Genomic DNA, 12,577 nt, shown 5'->3' with positions numbered 1-12,577 from the left:
AATGCAATTGTGCGGAATGCCCAGGGGGGATGGTTTTTCAGTAATGGAAGCTGGAAGGAGTGGGATTGACGGGAAATTGACGGCAGTTGAGGTGCTGAGACATTGTGGTGTAGTTTCCTTTTCACGAGAGAGCCACAGATTAGGGTGCACAGTCAATGTGGAGAGGTTGAAGGAGCTTGAATTGGTCTCTTTCCAGTCGAGAAGGTTAAGGGGAAATTTAATAGCAGTGCTCAGAGTGATTTCATTGTTACAGAAACAGGTCATTCAGCCTCGCTGATCAGGGGAAATTTAGCACGCCAATCCTGTGGGATTGCACTGTGGGAGGACTGTGCAGATTGGACTGTGGTTAAGTGGATTGGCCATGCTAAATTGCCCTTAGTGTCCAAAATTGCCCTCAGTGTTGGTTGAGTGAGGTTACTGGGTTATGGGGATAGGGTGGAGGTGTGGGCTTGGGTAGGGTGCTCTTTCCAAGAGCCGGTGCAGACTCGATGGGCCGAATGGCCTCCTTCTGCACTGTAAATTCCATGATGATGAAACCGGAGCACCCAGAGGAAACCCACGCAGACACGGGGAGGATGTGCAGACTGCGCGCAGGCAGTCACCCGAGGCCGGAATCGAACCCGGGACCCTGGAACTGTGAAGCAACTGTGCTAATCACTGTGCCGCAATGTGGTTCCCCCCCCTCCATCATTCTAACCTCAATCCAGTTATCCCCACCTCCCCCTCACTCTGTCCCTATATCCGGTTATCCCCCCAACCCTGTTGCTTCCCCTCCCTCGCCACCTCCACCCCCACCCTGTTCCTCCTATAAAGGGTTTCCTGGGATATTTATCCAATTCTCTTTTGAAAGATCCAGTTAAATCTGCTTCCGCCGCCCTTTCTGGCAGCGTCTTGAAGATCACAAAAACTCGCTGGGGAAAAGACATCTCCCCAGCACCGCTTCGCTTCCTGATCCTTTTCAGTCTCCTTCCAGTGGCCAACTCTCCTGCCTCTGATAACACCTTCTCCTGATTTACTCTGTCAAATGACTGACTAGTTTGAGGCTCTGTGTCCGTTAGCCTCCTCTCAGGTCAGCCATCCCAGCTGGTCCAGCGTCTCCACATAAGCCCAATGTCTCAGGCCCCTGCTATCGTTCCAGTAAATCTCCTCCACTCCCTCTCCGAGGCCAGGCCTCGCCGCATTGTGGCCAGAATTGGGCGCAATCCCCCTGCTGGGCTCTGAGCACGTTTGGCGTCTGTCGACGCACCTATTGTCTATGTTGGAGGTGAGATGAAGCAGGATAGGAGGTGCAGGATAAACACTGACATGACTGTCCAAAGGTTACTTGGGGTTGCGAGGCTAGGGTAGGAGTGGGCCGAGGCAGAGTGCTCTTTCAGAGAAATGGTGCAGACTCGATGGGCTGAATGGACTCCTTCTGCACTGTAGGGATTCTATGATGCTCTGATAATGGGATAGGGGTTAGAGGGGGGAAAGGGGGATAATTGGAGAGGGGCAGAGTGGTTTCAGGTGAGTAATTCGATTGGAGCAGATTGAGGGGTGGAGTAATTGTATAGGGATTTGGTCGGAGAGGGGATAACTGGATCTGTGGTAGGGTAGGAGGGAGGAGGGAAAGGGAGGAGGGAATAACTGGCTAGGGGGCAGGGTAGGAGGGAGGGGGATAATTGTATAGGGGTAGGGTAGCAGGGAGGGTGAATAACTGGCTCGGGGGCAGGGTAGGAGGGAGGGGGATAATTGTATAGGGGTAGGGTAGCAGGGAGGGTGAATAACTGGCTCGGGGGCAGGGTAGGAGGGAGGAGGATAATTGTATAGGGGTAGGGTAGCAGGGAGGGTGAATAACTGGCTCGGGGGCAGGGTAGGAGGGAGGGTGAATAATTGGCCAGGGGGCAAGGTATGAGGGCGGGGGATAATTGTATCGCTCTTTCAAAGACTGAGCGTTGGCATGGTTGGTGATTCTGAAAGTTGCGCCGTCCTTGAACATGAGTTAGAGAGTTTATTTTTGTATATATATATGGAGAGAGTTTATAGATAATAATCGCTTAGTGCCACAAGTAGGCTGCAATGAAATTACTGTGAAAAGCTCCTAGTCGCCACATTCCGGCGCCTGTTGTGTATATATAGAGAGAGAGTTTATATATGTGTATATAGAGAGAGAGAGAGGGTTTAAACATGGAGATTTTGAAGATACTATGGAACCAGTTAGAATTCATGTAGCCCAGCCAGTATATCTACTTCATCAAACATCGCCAACAATAGGTTAATTAGTTCTCGCTCTCAGTCTGATTGACAGCTCTGGCCGAATGCCAGATTTATCTTCCAGAGTCACTCGACAGCACGCTGAGAATTGTGAAATATTGCTCCAGGTTATGTGAGGCAGAAAAATACAAGTTATTACTCACATATATTGTGTAATAAAGCATTAATTATGCAGTTCCTTAACAATCTTCCTCCTAAAGACTTAATCGACCATTGGGGAGGTGGTAGCGTAGTGGTATTGTCACAGGACTAGTAATCAATAGACCCCAGGATAATGACCCAGGTTCAAATCCCACCACGGCAGGTGAGGAATTTAAAACCCAATTAAAATATCTAGAATTTAAAGTCGAATGATGACCGATGGCCATAAAAACCAATCTGGTTCACTAATGCCCTTTAGGGAAGGAAGTCATTAACTGGTCTGGCCTACATGTGACTCCAAACCCACAGTTGGTTGACTCTTAAATGGCCGGGGCAATTCAACCAAAAACACAAAAAAGGAATGAAACCGGACGGACCACCCGGCATCAACCCAGGCCCCAGAAACGCCAATGACAAACTCGACCCTGCAATGTCCTCCTGACTAACATCTGGGGGCTTGTGCCAAAGTTGGGCGAGCTGTCCCACAGACTGGTCCAGCAACAGCCTGACATAGTCACACTCACAGAATCGTACCTTGCAGACAATGTCCCAGACACCACTATCAGTGAAGGAACGGTGATATATTTCAAAGTCAGGACGGCGTCGCTCGTACCAGTTTTGACGTCGGCGTCAACAGTTGACCGGGATTTCGGAGAATCCCGGCCATTGTATGATATGTATTTGGTGCCGGGGTCAGCATTTGCTGCAGTAGTATTTTTAAATATCCTGGTTTGTAAGGCAGCCAGGCTTTATGGAACCAGAGGTGCAATTAAAGCATCGTAAACGTTTGGGCTAATGGACTTTTATTTATATCAAGAGGGTTCCCTGCAGAGTAGTTACTAAGAAACATTGTGTTCAGTGAGCAAGATGATGGAGTTGATGGGAGGGCCCAGGCGTTGAAGCAGTTAGGTGCTGAGGTTTTTAGTTGGAAGAGGAGCTGAGAAAGTTTCTGTAAAAATACAGCCCGAGATTCTGCATTATTCTTTTTTTTGTACATTTAGAGTGCCCAATTCATTTTTTCCAATTAAGGGGCAATTTAGCGTGGCCAATCCACCTACCCTGCACATCTTTGGGATGGGGGGGGTGGGACCCACGTAAACACGGAAAAATGTGCAAACTCCACACGGACAGTGACCCGGGGCCGAACCTGGAACCTCGCCGCTGTTAGGCAGCAGTGCTAACCACTGTGCCACCGTGCTGTCCTCGAGTGTGCATTATTCTGATCGGGGGTCAGGTCTCTTTTCTTCAAACAGCCTCAAAAATCTCGCTTTCCCAAAGTGAATGATTCAAAACATCTCTTTGCAGCAAGTATTCCTGAGTGCGAACAGTATTTAAAAGTGGATTTGGAGCTCTTAGATTTAAATTGCTTGTCACGTGTATCGAGGTACAGTGAAAAGTTTTGTTTTGCGTACAGTCCAGACAGATCATTCTACACATGACATACACAGGGCATACAAAGATACACAATGTAAATACATAGACACAGGCCTCGGGTAAAGTACACGGAGTGTAGTACTGCTCAGTAGAGAAGATGTGTGAAGAGATCAGTTCAGTCCATAAGAGGGTCGTTTAGGAGTCTGGTGACAGTGGGGAAGAAGCTGTTTTTGAGTCTGTTCGTGCGTGTTCTCAGACTTTTGTATCTCCTGCCCGATGGAAGAAGTTGGAAGAGTGAGTAAGCCGGGTGGGAGGGATCTTTGATTATACTGCCCGCTTTCCCCAGGCAGCGGGAGGTGTAGATGGAGTCAATGGATGGGAGGCAGGTTCGTGTGATGGACTGGGCGGTGTTCACGGCTCTCTGAAGTTTCTTGCGGTCCTGGGCCGAGCAGTTGCCATACCAGGCTGTGACGCAGCCCGATAGGATGCTTTCTATGGTGCATCTGTAAAAGTTGGTAAGGGTTAATGTGGACATGCCGAATGTCCTTAGTTTCCTGAGGAAGTATAGGCGCTGTTGTGCTTTCTTGGTGGTAGCGTCGACGTGGGTGGACCAGGACAGATTTTTGGAGATGTGCACCCCTAGGAATTTGAAACTGCTAACCATCTCCACCTCGGCCCCGTTGATGCTGACAGGGGTGTGGACAGTACTTTGCTTCCTGAAGTCAATGACCAGCTCTTTAGTTTTGCTGGCATTGAGACAGAGATTGTTGTCGCTACACCACTCCACCAGGTTCTCTATCTCCCTCCTGTATTCTGACTCGTCGTTATTCAAGATCCAACCCACTATGTCATGTTGTCAGCAAACTTCTAGATGGCGTTGGAGCCAAATTTTGCCACGTTTTCGTGGGTGTACAGGGGGTATAGTAGGGTCCATTTTTGTCCAATGTGTGCAGGAGGGTTTTCTGACACAGTATGTAGATAGGCCAACGAGAGGCGATTTGGTACTGGGTAATGAACCAGGACAGGTGTTAGATTTGGAGGTAGGTGAGCAGTTTGGTGATGGTGACCACAATTCGATTACGTTTACTTTAGTGATGGAAAGGGATTATATACCGCAGGGCAAGAGTTATATCTGGGGGAAAGGCAATTATGATGCGATGAGGCAAGACTTAGGATGCATTGGATGGAAAAGAAAACTGCAGGGGATGGGCACAATGGAAATGTGGAGCTTGTTCAAGGAACAGCTACTGCGTGTCCTTGATAAGTATGTACCTGTCAGGCAGGGAGGAAGTGGTCGAGCAAGGGAACCGTGGTTTACTAAAGCAGTCGAAACACTTGTCAAGAGGAAGAAGGAGGCTTATGTAAAGATGAGACATGAAGGTTCAGTTAGGGCGTTCGAGAGTTACAAGTTAGCTAGGAAGGACCTAAAGAGAGAGCTAAGAAGAGCCAGGAGGGGACATGAGAAGTCTGTGGCAGGTAGGATCAAGGATAACCCTAAAGCTTTCTATAGATATGTCAGGAATAAAAGAATGATGAGGGTAAGAGTAGGGCCAGTCAAGGACAGTAGTGGGAAGTTGTGCTTGGAGTCCGGAGATAGGAGAGGTGCTAAATGAATATTTTTCGTCAGTATTCACACAGGATAAAGTCAATGTTGTCGAGGAGAATACTGAGATTCAGTCTACTAGGTGCCTGGAACTCGCTACCGGAGGAGGTGGTGGAAGCAGGGACGATAGGGACATTTAAGGGGCATCTTGACAAATATATGAATAGGATGGGAATAGAAGGATATGGACCCATGAAGTGTAGAAGATTGTAGTTTAGTCGGGCAGCATGGTCGGCATGGGCTTGGAGGGCTGAAGGGCCTGTTCCTGTGCTGTACATTTCTTTGTTCTTTGTTCTTTGTTGGACTAGAAGGGCTTGAGGTTCATAAGGAGGAGGTGTTAGCAATTCTGGAAAGTGTGAAAATAGATAAGTCCCCTGGGCCGGATGGGATTTATCCTAGGATTCTCTGGGAAGCTAGGGAGGAGATTACTGAGCCTTTGGCCTTGATCTTTAAGTCAAATTTGTCTACAGGAATAGTGCCAAAAGACTGGAGGATAGCAAATGTTGTCCCCTTGTTCAAGAAGGGGAGTAGAGATAACCCCGGTAACTATAGACCAGTGAGCCTTACTTCTGTTGTGGGAAACATCTTGGAAAGGTTTATAAGAGATAGGATGTATAATCATCTGGAAAGGAATAATTTGATTAGAGATAGTCAACACGGTTTTGTGAAGGTTAGGTCGTGCCTCACAAACCTTATTGAGTTCTTTGAGAAGGTGACCAAACAGGTGGATGAGGGTAAAGCAGTTGATGTGGTGTATATGGATTTCAGTAAAGTGTTTGAGGTTCCCCATGGTAGGCTACTGCACAAAATACGGAGGCATGGGATTCAGGGTGATTTAGCAGTTTGGATCAGAAATTGGCTAGCTGGAAGAAGACAAAGGGTGGTGGTTGATGGTAAATGTTCAGACTGGAGTCCAGTTACTAGTGGTGTACCACAAGGATCTGTTTTGGGGCCACTGCTGTTTGTCATTTTTATAAATGACCTGGAGGAGGGCGTAGAAGGATGGGTGAGTAAATTTGCAGATGACACTAAAGTCGGTGGAGTCGTGGACAGTGCAGAAGGATGTCCACATTGTGCTGGTCAAGGAGACACAGCCTGAGTGAGTGAGACACAGACAGAGTGAGAATTTGGTAATTTGGTGCAGTGAGGTAACCAGGAAAGGTAAGTGGTTAATCTAATTGTGCTGTTTTTCAGTTAAAAGTGCAGTGTAGATTAGTGTCTGATTGGCTGAAGCTGCCCCCACCCTAATTGCTGAGAGGCAGTTATCTGGCAGTCACCTGAGGCCTGTTAAGGGGCACAAAGGTACACATTGTATTCTTCTCTTTGAAGTTTTAGTGTGAGTCATCCTAAAGTCTGTATAAAAGAGACAGAAAGCGCACATTAGTAAGCATTGCGCAAGTCAAGGAGACACAGCCTGAGTGAGTGAGACACAGACAGAGTGAGAATTTGGTAATTTGGTGCAGTGAGGTAATTCGGCGAAGAGTGGGAGAAGGTGCTTTTTCCCGACTGTTTTGCTCTCTCACTTTCTTCGGGCCTAATTTTGGGAGCCGTTCGGAGGAGGAGGAGCAGTCTCTGTGAGTATAAAAACCTAACGGTAACTTCCTGTTTTCCAGTTTTTTCTCCAAAAGTGACGTCAGAGGGAAGCTGTGATCTCATTGGTTGATAGCAAATCTGCCCCAAATTAAAAAAAAAACACAGCTAAACTCATAAACTTAAATTAAACTAATTAATTAATTAGTGATGGCTGGTCAGGTGATGTGCTTGAGCTGCTTGATGTGGGAGCTGGCAGATCCCATTGCGAGCTGCAGTGACCACATCTGCAGTAAGTGTTGGCTGCTCAAAGAGCTCCGGCTCAGAGTTGATGAGCTGGAGTCTGAGCTTCAAACACTGAAGCACATCCGGGAGGGGGAGACTTACCTGGACACTGTGTTTCAGGAGGCAGTCACACCTGTCAGAGTAAGTAGTTTAAATAGGCAAGTTGTAGTTGTAGGGGATTCTATTATCAGGGGGATAGATAGTATCCTTTGTGAGCAGGATAAAGAGTCCCGCATGGTATGTTGCCTGCCCGGTGCTAGGGTGCGGGACATCTCTGACCGGCTTGAAAGGATACTGGAGAGGGAGGGGGAGGATCCAGTTGTTGTGGTCCATGTCGGTACCAACAACATAGGCAAGTCTAGTAAAGAGGACCTGTTTAGAGATTATAAAGAGCAAGGATTCAAATTTAAAAACAGGTCCTCAAGGGTCATTATCTCCGGATTACTGCCCGAGCCACGTGCAAATTGGCATAGGGAGAAAAGAATAAGGGCAGTTAACACGTGGCTGAAAGAGTGGTGTGGGAAAGAGGGGTTCCTTTTCATGGGACACTGGCATCAGTTTTGGGACAGGGGGGACCTATAGTGTTGGGATGGTCTCCACCTGAACCGAGCTGGGACCAGTGTTCTGGCGAAAAGAGTAAATAGGGTGGTCAATAGGACTTTAAACCAGAGATTGGGGGGGAAGGGAAAGTCAGGGAACCAAGAGGTGAAGTAATCTGTGGGAAACGTAGCTGCTTAGGAATACAAAAAAGCACGAAAAGACAGAACTCAGGAGAGGTTACGATAGTCCCCATCCCACAAAATATGACACAGTGTATGGAAAGGCTCAGTAAACCAAGGTCCACCACACTAAGAAAACAAAAAGAGACAGTCAATAGAGAATTAAAGGTGCTATATTTAAATGCGCGCAGAACACTGGTCCCAGCTCGGTTCAGATGGAGACCATCCCAACGCTATAGGTCCCCCCTGTTCCAAAACTGATGCCAGTGTCCCATGAAAAGGAACCCCTCTTTCCCACACCACTCTTTCAGCCACGTGTTAACTTCCCTTATTCTTGCCTCCCTATGCCAATTTGCACTAATCTACACTGCACATTTAACTGAAAAACAGCACAATTAGATTAACCACTTACCTTTCCTGGTTACCTCACTGCACCAAATTGCCAAGTTTCAAATTCTCACTCTGTCTGTGTCTCACTCACTCAGGCTGTGTCTCTTTGACAAGCGCAACGCTTACTGAGTGCACTTTCTGTCTGTCTTTTATACAGACTTTAGGATGACTCACACTAAAACTTCAAAGAGAAGAATACAATGTGTACCTTTGTGCCCCTAAACAGGCCTCAGGTGTCTGCCAGATAACTGCCACTCAGCAATTAGGGTGGGGGCAGCTTCAGCCAATCAGACACTAATCTACACTGCAATTTTAACTGAAAAGCAGCACAATTAGATTAACCACTTACCTTTCCTGGTTACCTCACTGCACCGAATTACCAAGTTTCAAATCCTTACTCTGTTTGTGTCTCACTCACTCAGGCTGGGTCTCTTTGACCAGCGCAACGCTTCCCGGAGGAAACTCACACAGACACGGTGAAAACGTGCAGACTACGCACACAGTGACCCAAGCCGGGAATCGAACCTGGGACCCTGGAGCTGTGAAGCAACTGTGCTAACCACTGTGCTACTATGCTGCTGATATTTGTGTGAGTGTGTGTATGAGAGTGTGCATATGTGTGTGTGTGTGTGAGTCTGTGTATTTGTGTGTGTGTATTTGTATTTGTATATGTATTTGTGTGACTGTATGTGTGAAATGTGCATATTTGTGTGTGTGTGTGTGTGCGTGTATTTGTGTGTGTGTGTATTTGTGTGAGTGTGTGTGAAAGTGTGTGTATTTGTGTGAGTGTGTGTGAAAGTGTGCGTATTAGTGTGTGTGAAAGTGTGCGTATTTGTGTGTGTGAGTGTGTGTATTTGTGTGTGTGTGAGTGTGTGTATTTGTGTGAGTGTGTGTGAAAGTGTGTGTATTTGTGTGAGTGTGTGTGTGTATTTGTGTTTGTATTTGTATGTGTATTTGTGTGTGTGTGTGTATTTGTGTTTGTATTTGTATGTGTATTTGTGTGTGTGTGTGTATTTGTGTTTGTATTTGGGCGAGTGTGTGTGTGTATTTGTATGTGTATTTGTGTGAGTGTGTGTGTATTTATGTTTGTATTTGTATGTGTAGTAGTGTGAGTGTGAGTGTGTGTATCTGTGTGAGTTTGTTTGTATTTGTGTTTGTATTTGTGTGTGTGTATTTGTGTGTGTGTATTTGTGTGTGTATTTGTGTTTGTATTTGTGTTTGTGTTTGTATTTGTGTGTGTGTGTATTTGTGTTTGTATTTGTGTTTGTATTTGTGTGTGTATTTCTGTGTGTATTTCTGTGAGTGTGTGTGTGTATTTGTGTGAGTGTGTGTGTATATTTGTGTGTGTATTTGTATGTATATTTGTGTGAGTGTGTATATTTGTGTGAGTGTTGTAAGGGTCCCTTCTGATTATTCCCTTATTTTCTCTTTCTTTTATTTCTGTCGTTACATTTTTGATCCATGGATGATTCATGGATCCGTGTCCTTAAGGCACCCTGTCCCTTTAATTGAATCCGCACACTTTCACACACACACTCACAGAAATACACACACTTACAAGATAATGAATGGCTTAGATAGGGTGGATGTAGGGGTGTTGTTTCCATTAGCAGGGGAGACTAGGATCCGGGGGCACAGCCTTAGAATAAAAGGGAGTCACTTTGGAACAGAGATGAGGAGAAATTTCTTCAGCCAGAGAGCGGTGGGTCTGTGGAATTCTTTGCCACAGAGGGCGGTGGAGGCCGGGACGTTGAGTGTCTTTAAGACAGAAGTTGATAAATTCTTGATTTCTCGAGGAATTTAGGGCTATGGAGAGAGAGCGGGTAAATGGAGTTGAAAGCAGCCATGATTGAATGGCGGAGTGGACTCGATGGGCCGAATGGCCTTACTTCAGCTCCTATGTCTTATGGTCTTATGGTCTAAATACACCCACACAAATACACACACACTACACAAATACACACACTCACACACACAAATACGCACACTTTCACACACACTCACACAAATACACACACACTCACACAAATACACACACACAAATACACGCACACACACACACATATGCACATTTCACACATAAATACATATACAAATACAAATACACACACACAAATACATAGACTCACACACACACACACACAAGGTGGTACTCACAGGCAGCAGACTTTCTGAAGACTCCTTACTCCTCATCAAACTGGGCCTTCAGCTCACGGTTCACATTCAACCCTCGATCATTCTGTGTATTTCTGTGAGTGTGTGTGTGTATTTGTGTGTGTGTATTTGTGTGTGTGTATTTGTGTTTGTATTTGTGTGTGTATTTCTGTGTGTATTTCTGTGTGTATTTCTGTGTGTATTTCTGTGTGTATTTCAGTGAGTGTGTGTTTGTATTTGTGTTTGTATTTGTGTGTGTATTTGTGTGTGTATTTCTGTGTGTATTTGTGTTTGTGTGTGTATTTGTGTGTGTATTTGTGTGTGTATTTGTGTGTGTATTTGTGCGTGTATTTCTGTGTGTATTTCTGTGTGTATTTGTGTGTGTATTTCTGTGAGTGTGTGTGTGTATTTGTGTTTGTATTTGTGTGTGTATTTCTGTGAGTGTGTGTGTGTGTATTTGTGTTTGTATTTCTGTGTGTATTTGTGTTTGTATTTGTGTGTGTATTTCTGTGAGTGTGTGTGTGTATTTGTGTGTGTATTTGTGTATGTATTTGTGTGTGTATTTGTGTGTGTATTTGTGTGTGTATTTCTGTGTGTATTTCTGTGAGTGTGTGTGTGTTTGTATTTGTGTGTGTATTTCTGTGAGTGTGTGTGTGCATTTGTGTTTGTATTTGTGTGTGTATTTCTGTGAGTGTGTGTGTGTATTTGTGTTTGAATTTGTGTGTGTATTTCTGTGAGTGTGTGTGTATTTGTACAGTTGGATGAGGAGTAAGGAGTCTCCAGAATGTCTTCTGCCTGTGAGCACCGCCTTTTCTAACCTGTGAGGAACCCTGACTGAATGACTCTGCACAGACCATTACCAGCTGTAAACCAGAGACTTTAATCAACAAGCATGCTGTCAGGAAAGTGTGCTAAAGAAGGGTATTTGAAACAAAGACTCTTATCTTATGAACTTCATCCTTATTATTTTCACCCCTTCCCCCCCACCCCTCTGTGTTTGTGTCTTGTGTGTGTGTGTGTGTGGGGGTGGAGGGTGGGGCAGTTAAAGTGGATAGTAGGTATTAGCTTGTTGTTATAGAACATAGAACATAGAACGATACAGCGCAGTACAGGCCCTTCGGCCCACGATGTTGCACCGAAACAAAAGTTATCTAACCTACACTATGCCATTATCATCCATATGTTTATCCAATAAACTTTTAAATGTCCTCAATGTTGGCGGGTTCACTACTGTAGCAGGTAGGGCATTCCACGGCCTCACTACTCTTTGCGTAAAGAAACTACCTCTGACCTCTGTCCTATATCTATTACCCCTCAGTTTAAAGTTATGTCCCCTCGTGCCAGCCATTTCCATCCACGGGAGAAGACTCTCCCTGTCCACCCTATCCAAGCCCCTGATTATTTATTTTGTATGCCTCTATTAAGTCTCCTCTTAACCTTCTTCTCTCCAACGAAAACAACCTCAAGTCCATCAGCCTTTCCTCATAAGATTTTCCCTCCATACCTGGCAACATCCTGGTAAATCTCCTCTGCACCCGCTCCAAAGCCTCCACGTCCTTCCTATAATGCGGCGACCAGAACTGTACGCAATACTCCAAATGCTGCCGTACCAGAGTTCTGTACAGCTGCAACATGACCTCCCGACTCCGGAACTCAATCCCTCTACCAATAAAGGCCAACACTCCATAGGCCTTCTTCACAACCCTATCAACCTGGGTGGCAACTTTCAGGGATCTATGTACATGGACACCTAGATCCCTCTGCTCATCCACACTTTCAAGAACTTTACCATTAGCCAAATATTCCGCATTCCTGTTATTCCTTCCAAAGTGAATCACCTCACACTTCTCTACATTAAACTCCATTTGCCACCTCTCAGCCCAGCTCTGCAGCTTATCTATGTCCCTCTGTAACCTGCTACATCCTTCCACACTATCGACAACACCACCGACTTTAGTATCGTCTGCAAATTTACTCACCCACCCTTCTGCGCCTTCCTCTAGGTCATTGATAAAAATGACAAACAGCAACGGCCCCAGAACAGATCCTTGTGGTACTCCACTTGTGACTGTACTCCATTCTGAACATTTCCCATCAACCACCACCCTCTGTCTTCTTTCAGCTAGCC

Source organism: Scyliorhinus torazame, chromosome 2 (genome assembly GCF_047496885.1).
Source record: "Scyliorhinus torazame isolate Kashiwa2021f chromosome 2, sScyTor2.1, whole genome shotgun sequence".
NCBI classification, from domain to species: Eukaryota; Metazoa; Chordata; class Chondrichthyes; order Carcharhiniformes; family Scyliorhinidae; genus Scyliorhinus; species Scyliorhinus torazame.
This window is presented reverse-complemented; position numbering follows the sequence as displayed.